Below are 9,792 nucleotides of genomic sequence, written 5' to 3'. Positions count from 1 at the left end.
ATTGAATTTTATATGTTGGCTTTTTTTCTTAGTGTTTTAAGACCATTTAACTAGGAGGCAGAAGCATGGGTTCAGTTCAGTAGTACCACACATACTAGCCATATGAATAAACAAATAAGTCTTTTTAACTCTCCTGGTCTATTACTTCCTGCACAAAACAAGACTAACAGTAATACTTGCAAGGTACTTCTTTAGAACTAAAAATCATACAGAATATTCTGAGCTTTGGGTTTATCTGCCAAGAAACACTATTTTGAAATTAGTACTAACTACAGATTTCATGCACCAAACTGGCAATTACGTTGTTAGTGGTCAGTTAAGATAATCTTTTCTGTTGTAAAACAGTGAAAGTATTAAGTGCCAAATTTACAAAGCCTGAATCAGTAACTAGAAAATATTATATTTAATACCTTGTTTTTATAAAGGTCGGGGAAAACAAAATTAAAGTTAAAATTTCCACAGAATTATAGAAAAAATTATTAAATTAGTCAAAGTACAGCATATGATGTGCAAACCACAAACAAAAAGAAAAAAAAAGTTGATCTAATCATATCGCTTTGAAAGGCTTTAGGGTAAGACTTGGAAAAAGTGGAATAGCCATGGAAGAGGAATCAAATTAGTACACCAAGAACAAAGAAAAGAGAGACAGAATCTGGCAAATAAATAAAAAAATAAAAGTAAAAATTTAGAAAATCACCACTCACAACAAAAGATTTTCCCAATATTTGATCTAACAAACAAACTACAATTACAATGGATAAACAGTACCTGCATCCCATAAATACACAGCTGTAACTGTGTAAAAGTTTAAGTATCACCACTCCTATTCAACATAGTGTTGGAAGTTCTGGCCAGGGCAATCAGGCAGGAGAAAGAAATAAACGGTATTCAATTAGGAAAAGAGGAAGTCAAATTGTCCCTCTTTGCAGATGACATGACTGTATATTTAGAAAACCCCATCATCTCAGCCCAAAATCTCCTTAAGCTGATAAGCAATTTCAGCAAAGTCTCAGGATACAAAATCAATGTGCAAAAATCACAAGCATTCTTATACACCAGTAACAGACAAACAGAGAGCCAAATCAGGAATGAACTCCCATATACAATAGCTTCAAAGAATAAAATACCTAGGAATCCGACTTACAAGGGATGTGAAGGACCTCTTCAAGGAGAACTTGGAGAACTACAAACGACTCCTCAATGAAATAAAAGAGGACACAAACAAATGGAAGAACATACCATGCTCATGGAGAGGAAGAATCAATATCGTGAAAATGGCCATACTGCCCAAGGTAATTTATAGATTCAATGCCATCCCCATCAAGTTACCAATTACTTTCTTCACAGAATTGGAAAAAACTACTTTAAAGTTCATATGGAACCAAAAAAGAGCCCGCACTGCCAAGACAATCCTAAGCCAAAAGAACAAAACTGGAGGCATCACGCTACCTGACTTCAAACTATACTACAAGGCTACAGTAACCAAAACAGCATGGTACTGGTACCAAAACAGAGATATAGACCAATGGAACAAAACAGAGGTCTCAGAAATAATACCACACATCTATAGCCATCTGATCTTTGACAAACCTGAGAAAAACAAGAAATGGGGAAAGGATTCCCTATTTAATAAATCGTGCTGGGAAAATTGGCTAGCCATATGTAGAAAGCAGAAACTGGATCCTTTCCTTGCACCTTATACAAAAATTAATTCAAGATGGATTAAAGACTTACATGTTAGACCTAAAACCATAAAAACCTTAGAAGAAAACCTAGGCAATACCATTCAGGACATAGGCATGGGCAAGGACTTCATGTCTAAAACACCAAAACCAATGGCAATAAAAGCCAAAATGGACAAATGGGATCTAATTAAAGAACTCCTGCACAGCAAAAGAAACTATCATTAGAGTGACAGGCAACCTATGGAATGGGAGTAAATTTTTGCAATCTACTCATCTGACAAAGGACTAATACCCAGAACCTACAAAGAACTCAAACAAATTTACAAGAAAAACAAAAACAACCCCATCAAAAAGTGGGCAAAGGATATGAATAGACACTTCTCAAAAGATATTTACGCAGCCAAAAGACACATGAAAAAATGCTCATCATCACTGGCCATCAGACAAATGCAAACAAAACCACAATGAGATACCATCTCACACCAGTTAGAATGGCAATAATTAAAAAGTTAGGAACAACAGATGTTGGAGAGGATGTGGAGAAAAAGGAACACTTTTACACTGTTCGTGGGAGTGTAAACTAGTTCAACCATTGTGGAAGACAGTGTGGCGATTCCTCAAGGATCTAGAACTAGAAATACCATTTGATCCAGCCATTCTATTACTGGGTATATACCCAAAGGATTATCAATCATGCTGCTATAAAGACACATGCACACATATGTTTACTGTGGCACTTTTCACAACAGCATAGACTTGGAACCAATCCGAATGTCCATCAATGATAGACTGGATTAAGAAAATGTGGCACATATATACAATGGAATACTATGCAGCCATAAAAATGGATGAGTTCATGTCCTTTGTAGGGACATGGATGAAGCTGGAAACCACCATTCTCAGCAAACTAAAGCAAAGACAAAAACAAAAAAACAAAAAAAAAAAAACCAAACACCGCATGTTCTCACTCATAGGTGGGAACTGAACAATGAGAACACCTGGACACAGGAAGGGGAACATCACACACCGGGGCCTGTTGTGGGGTGGGGGGAGGGATAGCATTACGAGATATACCTAATGTAAATAGTGAGTTAATGGGTGCAGCACACCAACATGGTACATGTATACATATGTAACAAACCTGCACGTTGTGCACATGTACCCTAGAACTTAAAGTATATATTTAAAAAAAATAATAAAAGAGGTAACCCTTACAAAGCATTCAACAGAAATTTGTATGCTTCTACAACCAAAAGATAAAATAACAGGAAACTGTTCAGACTTCCCTGCTTGTTCTCAATCAGAGAAAACTTAGTAAAAAAGCAAAATGAGAAAAAATATGTGGTCACCTCTATCTCTACTCACACAGTGAAAAAAGAAAGCTTGTGTTCACCTCCACTGAAATTACTTTTATGTATTTCAATTATTAAATACTTAAGGTGTAAATGTCACATAGACCAAGGTAGATTACTATGGTCCCTATCCTTCTAAGAACTTAAAATTATAAACAAAGGGATTACAAAGAGTCAGAACTCAAATAAATAATCCACATTACCAACATGTACAAGGAGGAAATAACTGTTCATTACTGCACAGTGCATAACGAGGAGTCGTGGCTCCTTCATGTATAGGAATGGCTAGCCAGGAGATATGAAATGAGAAAGCTTCCAAGAAGTGATGGACTTACAGGAGGTTTTTTGGTGTGGGGAGGTGAACAGAGGGTATTCCAAAGGCTACACAGGACTTGGAAAAGGCTCCAAAAGTGCAATAAAATGTTTATAACTGACTACGGCTGGTCAAATCACTTTTACAACATGGTTAGAGATACTAATCTGTATGTTCCCTTTTCTAACATTAGTGCTAAATGTTTTACTTGGATTGTTTAACCTATACATTCTCTTATTTAAGGTAGAGTTATATTTATTTCAGCAAGAAGGAAACTGAAACAAATAATGAAGTGACTTGTTCAACTTAACTAGTAAGCAGTACAACCACAACCAAGAATAGAACCTAGGCAATGCAATTCAGGAGCCCATGTTCTTACCTACCATCTCTACTAAACTGCAACTGCATAATAGCAGGAATATGAAGGTCTCTCATTCCCAGAGGTTTACACAATGTCCCACCCATAGCAGACTCTCATTAAATAACAGCCAAAAGAAAGAATGGGAGGCAATGTTAAAGGTTGGCAGTGTGATAGACAGAAAATACTGATTTTTGGCTGGGCATGGTGGCTCACACCTGTAATCCCAGCACTTTGCGGGGCTGAGGCAGGTAGATCACTGGGAGTTAGAGACTAGCCTGGCCAATGTGGTGAAACCTCATCTCTACTAAAAATACAAAAATTGGCTGGGTGTGGTGGTGCGCGCCTGGGTTCCCAGCTACTTGGGAGGCTGAGGCATAAGAATTGCTTGAACCTGGGAGGCGGAGGTTGCAGTGAGCCCAGATCATACCACTGCACTCCAGCTTGGGTGACAGAGTGAGACTTTGTCTCAAGAAAAAAAAAAAAAAAATGCTGAAATACTGATTTCTTTCCCCTCTCTGATACTGCAATATTCTGAAACCAGTTGAGATAAACTGATGAATAAAAGAGAACATCAATATTATCTTTGTATAACTTCTTGAAGGACCAAAAAGAAGAATCTAGAAAGTAAGAGATCTCTCACTATACTCATGTACTTCTCTAAGACAGGGAATTACTCATTTCAGTGGTTCACAACTTGGATATACAGATTCATCTAAACTATTAGTAATAAAACAAAATGCAATTCGTATCAATATAAAACAAGCTATTGGACATTTATAACTCATAAAACTTAAATGCCTATATGCTTATTTCAAAATCATGGGAGTAAAAAAAAAGCAAGTATTCTAGATTGAATATAACACACATCGTGATATAATAATTATAATTAATAGAGAAATTTACCTGATTCAAATAATTCAGTTCAAGAAGGGAAAAAACATATGAAAAGTACTTCTGATTCTCTCAAATGTTCACTAACCTTAGTTCTTAAAAAAATAAAAAAGCCTATTAAAATAGCAAAAGAGAAAAACTAGATTGTATCTTTGAAGTTTTTTTCATACAACATTTCTATTTACAATTTTTTGAGGAGATGGAGAGAGAAGAGCTGTTGCTTCCTCATGCCTACCAATCCAACAGAATGGGGTTCTCAAAGGAAATTAGACTGAATATCCCACACTGGCTGGAATATGTATCTGATTTTAAAATCTGCCAAAAAGGTTTGCTTATTGCAGTTTATTTTCCATAGAGTACATATGAATTTTATTTTTATTTCATCAATGATATTCTCCAAGAATATTCTCCCTCCTTTAAATACGTGAACAACTACCTCCAATTTCTTTCTTTCTTCAAATACATGAACAACTGTCTCTAATTCCTTCCCTTTTCCTTTTCCTTTCCCTTTCTTTCCTTTCCTTTCTTTCTTTTTTTTTTTTTTTTTGAGATGGAGTTTCACTCTTGTTGCCCAAGATGGAGTGCAATGGCACTATCTCGACTCACTGCAACCTCTGCCTCCTGGATTCAAGCAATTATCCTGCCTCAGCCTCCCGAGTAGCTGGGATTACAGGCATGCACTACCACACCCGGTTGACTTTTTTGCATTTTTAATACAAACGGGGTTTCACCATGTTAGCCAGGCTGGTCTTGAACTCCTGACTTCAGGTGATCTGCCCACCTTGGCCTCCCAAAGTGCTGGGATTACAGGCATGAGCCACCGTGCCTGACCACTGTCTCCAATTTCTATGCTTTTCCAGTGCTAGAAATAAATGATAAATGTGCATATGGGTTTATCTACCCATGAGAAAAATGGAAACTGCTGTTTCAACTCTAAGGCTACTCAATGGAACAAACAGATTAGGAAACGTAAACAGTTCTACTGGCCTAAAATCCATAATAAATTTGTAGAAATTTCCTTCATGACTTTTGTGAAATACACAATCATACCCTACCATAAATTAAATATGAAGCTCCTTGGGAGCTGATGTCCCAAACGTTTGATTTGAAGATATTTCAGCAATGAGCTAATAATTTCAGAAAACAATTTTCAGAATTAAGTATGATGAAATTTTATTCAATTTTGTTTCTAAAGTGCTCTTTTACTTCCAGACACTATCATACAAATGATACACATAAATTAACAAAGGAGGAAAAAGAATCAGTGGAAATGATTCCAAGTGTTTTAGGGAAATAAGAAACACTGAGAATAATATAAAGCAAATATGTAACTGAAAGTATCAAGAAAATAAAGTAAAAATCAAATAGATGCTAAAATATGTTTAAATTAAAAATACTCAAGTGTTCTTAACACCTATGATGTGAAGCTGAAAGGAACTGTTATAACAACTTATTTCTAAAAAGGAGCCATCTTGACCTCATTTTTTAATTTTATATTTTTCCAAGGTATGAAATAGAATGCTATTTAGAAAGGAGCATACAGATACACATAAAACATATACACACAAAAACATGCATGCACGTGTCTATATGTGTACATACACAGAGATCTAAAGGCATATGTGTATATATATATGCATATATGTGTATATGTGCATATGTATATGAGGTAGTTTTCAATAAATCCTGTAACTGAAAGGAAGGCTAGAAAAGTCAGCTAATAAAACAGATTACTAGAAACTTCCTCCAGGTAAAGAATGATTACTGCTTTTAGATGACGGTAAAAATTCAGTAACACCAGACGCTAATACAGGTAGTATACTCATTAAGATTTAATGTACTTTTCTCTTTAAACAACTAAATATGGAGGGACTGCAGGGAATTGTTTTTTATTGCTAGGAAAATCATATAATGGTCAGAAAAGTGAAAATAAATGTCCGTGAAAAATTCTGCTTGCTTTCATTTGTTTAAGGAATGCTTTCACTTATGAAGAGGTTCCTTCCTCTCTTTCATTTAGAATTTAAAATTTATATTTTTGATATTAGTGCTTTCAGAGTTAAGGTGGTTTTGGACAAACCAGATCATGACCATTTAGGAATCTATGTTTAAAGGAATAAAACAAAGAGCGGCTGGAGCTTGGCAGTCATTTTATTAGTTTGATTTAGCAGCATCTAACAGAGATGGCAAGTTTAACTACCAAATTCACAAAACAAACAGAAGGTTTACCACGGGAGGTAGAGAGTGATCAGACTATATCCTCTAGTTACTCTTCCAGTAAAACAGCATGTGTTGTCTAAAATTGCGATGGGAACCTGGGAGCTCATCAAAAAAACTGAGCTCTAGTTAAACGTCTTCTTTAGTACCGTATACCACGACCTCCACAGTAAATAAAAGGTTCACATGCAGACATCCATTGTATGATCAAATATTAATATTAAAATGGAGTATAATGTTAAACTTGCAATTATGGTGCTGAATTTGTATTAAGCTTATTAAGTTTCAATGAATGATTTTTTGTTTGCATCTTATTATTGATTTTAACATATTCTGTAAATCAAAATAAAGGGGAAAGGCAGATTGGTGCTTCAGTTATACTTCTGGCTGTAACACAGAGGAAGATTATACTATTAGATATTTCCTCCTCAAAAATGGCAGATAATCTTCTTAATATTCAGTACCATCAGGAACCAGAACTAAAAGGAAAATTATTAAAGAAGGTTAAAAAAAAAAGGAGGGGGGAGGGAGAAAACATCTAAATGAATATGGTATTAGAAACAATAACTTAAGCCTTGCTGTAATATTTCCCTATATGAACCCTTCATACCACCTTTCAGAAAAGTAGAATTTAGTGACATAGAAAGATAATTTAATTGGGAGTCCAAATATTTAGATTCTATTCCCACCTGTGTCACTAGCAGGATGTGTAACTTTGGATAAATTAAAAACCTTACTTTGTTTCACCGACTTAAAACCCAACCACAACTAACCACAACTTATTATTCTCTTTAATGCTTCAGTGTAGTCCATGTCAGTCTGTGACATTCAGCTGGGATTTCTGGTTTCTGGTCTAGCATGTAAGAAGCTTCGAAGTCACCATTTCATCCTAACAACAAATAAAAATCTCAACAAACTGAAAAATCAACAATTCTTCTTGGATCTATGAGAGAAGTAAAGTCATAGGGTAAACCATTGCCCCCCAGATTGGAGAGACAGATATAAATACAGAGAATTATAACTTATTGGAGTAGAAACCCAGAAGCAGAAACCTCCATGGGAACTAGTGCCAGTGTAAGAAAACTTAAACAGCAATTAACTGCTGGAGTCAGTGTGGACAACTGTAAAAACTGAAAAATGCAGGAGCCTCCATAAGGAGGCGCCTCACTTCTGTTGAGTTTAACCTCCAGAAGCCTGATCTGGTTCTCACAGTGAATACCGGAGAAAAATCCACTCGTGCTTCCAGCAAAGGAAAGGACACACCATTTTTTAAATATGCCAGATCATTCTGTTCTTCTCACCAAGGTCAATCCACAGAGGAAACTATTTAAACAGAGCTTAACCTATTGGAGTTCTACAGAGCCTAACTGACTTACAGGAAGGAAAATATCCAACTCCAGTTGGCACTAGCCTTCCAGGTGGGAGACAGAAAATACCCAACTCCAGCTCACTCTAGCCATCTGTCCAACTGGAGAAGGGATGAAAACACTGAGAAGCACTTGTGAAGTTCACAGTCAAGAGGCACAGGCTTGCTAAAAAACTGATACTTAATCATAGGACAATAGAACACTTCTCTTCTCCCAACATAAAAACACAGTTTGAAGAGGACAGAAGGAGCATCAGAACCAAACACAGCTATGGCAGGGATGTTGGAATTATAAGACCAGGAATTTAAAACAACTGTGATTAATATGCTAAGGGCTCTAAGGGATAAAGAAGACAGCAATAACAGATGAGAAGTACAAGCAGAGAGATCTAAGAAAGAACCAAAAGAAATGCTAGAGACCAAAAATACTGTAACAGAAATCAAGAATGCCGTTGAATGGACAAAACTCAGGAAACAACCTCTGAGTTTGAAAATATCTCAAAAGAAAACTTCAAAACTGAAATGCAAAGACAAAAAAAAAAAAAAAAAAAAACCACAACACAACAACAACAACAACAAAAACAAAACCCAGGAGGAAATGTGGGACAACTACAAAAAGTATAACATATGTGTGATAAAAATTCTAGAAGAAAGAGAAAAGAACAGAAAAAAATGTAAAGCAATAATGACTAAAAATGTCCTCAGGTTAATGTCAGACATGAAACCACAAATCCATGGAGCTCACAGAGCACCAAACGAGGTAAATGCCAAAGAAACTACACCTAAGGATATCATATTCAAATTACAGAATATCAAAGATAAAGACCAATCCTGGAAGACGCCAGAGTGGGGGAAAAAAAATCTTACAGAGGAGCAAAGATAATTACATCCAATTTTTCCTCAGAAACAGTGCAAGCAAAAAGGGTGGAGCAATGGGTACAAAAATATATATGTAGAAAAAATGAATAAGACCTACTGTTTGATGGCATAACAAGGAGACCACAGTCAATAATAATTTAATTGTGCATTTAAAAATAACTAAAATAATATAATTGGATTATCTGTAACACAAGGGATAAATGCTTTGAGAGGAAAGATACCCCATTCTCCACGATGTGATTATGACACATTGCATGCTTGTATCAAAACATCACAAGTTCCCCATAAATATATACACCTACTATGTATCCACAAATATTAAAAACACAAAAAGAGTGGAGTAAAATATTTAGTGTTGAGGAAAAAACCCACCACCCTAAAATTCTGTGCCCTTTGAAATTACCCTTTAAAAGTGAAGAAGAAAGCCAGGCATGGTGCCACATACCTGTAATCCCAGATACTTGGGAGGATTGCTTGAGCCCAGGAGTTGAAGACCAACCTGGGCAGCATGACGAGACCCTGTTTATTTTAAAAAGTGAAGGAGAAATAAATATCCTCTCAGGCAAATAAAAATCAAGAAAATTTTAGGCTAGTGGACCTGCCTCACAAGAAATGGTTTTTGAAGTTCTTTAGAAAGATGTTATTTTTTTTTTTTTTTTTTTTTAGGTGAAGACAAATGTTTTATTTTGGGAATGATGCAGAAACTGGTATCAAAATTGACTTGAGGTAAA

The 9,792-nt window shown here is 35.7% G+C and overlaps 1 protein-coding gene across 11 annotated transcripts in view; it reads right to left on the bottom strand.

Moving 5' to 3' along the window:
- The window catches only part of COMMD10 (COMM domain containing 10), a 247,673-nt gene that overhangs the window by 94,432 nt on the left and 143,449 nt on the right, over positions 1-9,792 (bottom strand). The window lies entirely within an intron of this gene.

This window comes from Papio anubis, chromosome 5, assembly GCF_008728515.1.
Source record: "Papio anubis isolate 15944 chromosome 5, Panubis1.0, whole genome shotgun sequence".
In the NCBI taxonomy this organism is placed as follows: Eukaryota; Metazoa; Chordata; class Mammalia; order Primates; family Cercopithecidae; genus Papio; species Papio anubis.
This window is presented reverse-complemented; position numbering and strand designations above follow the sequence as displayed.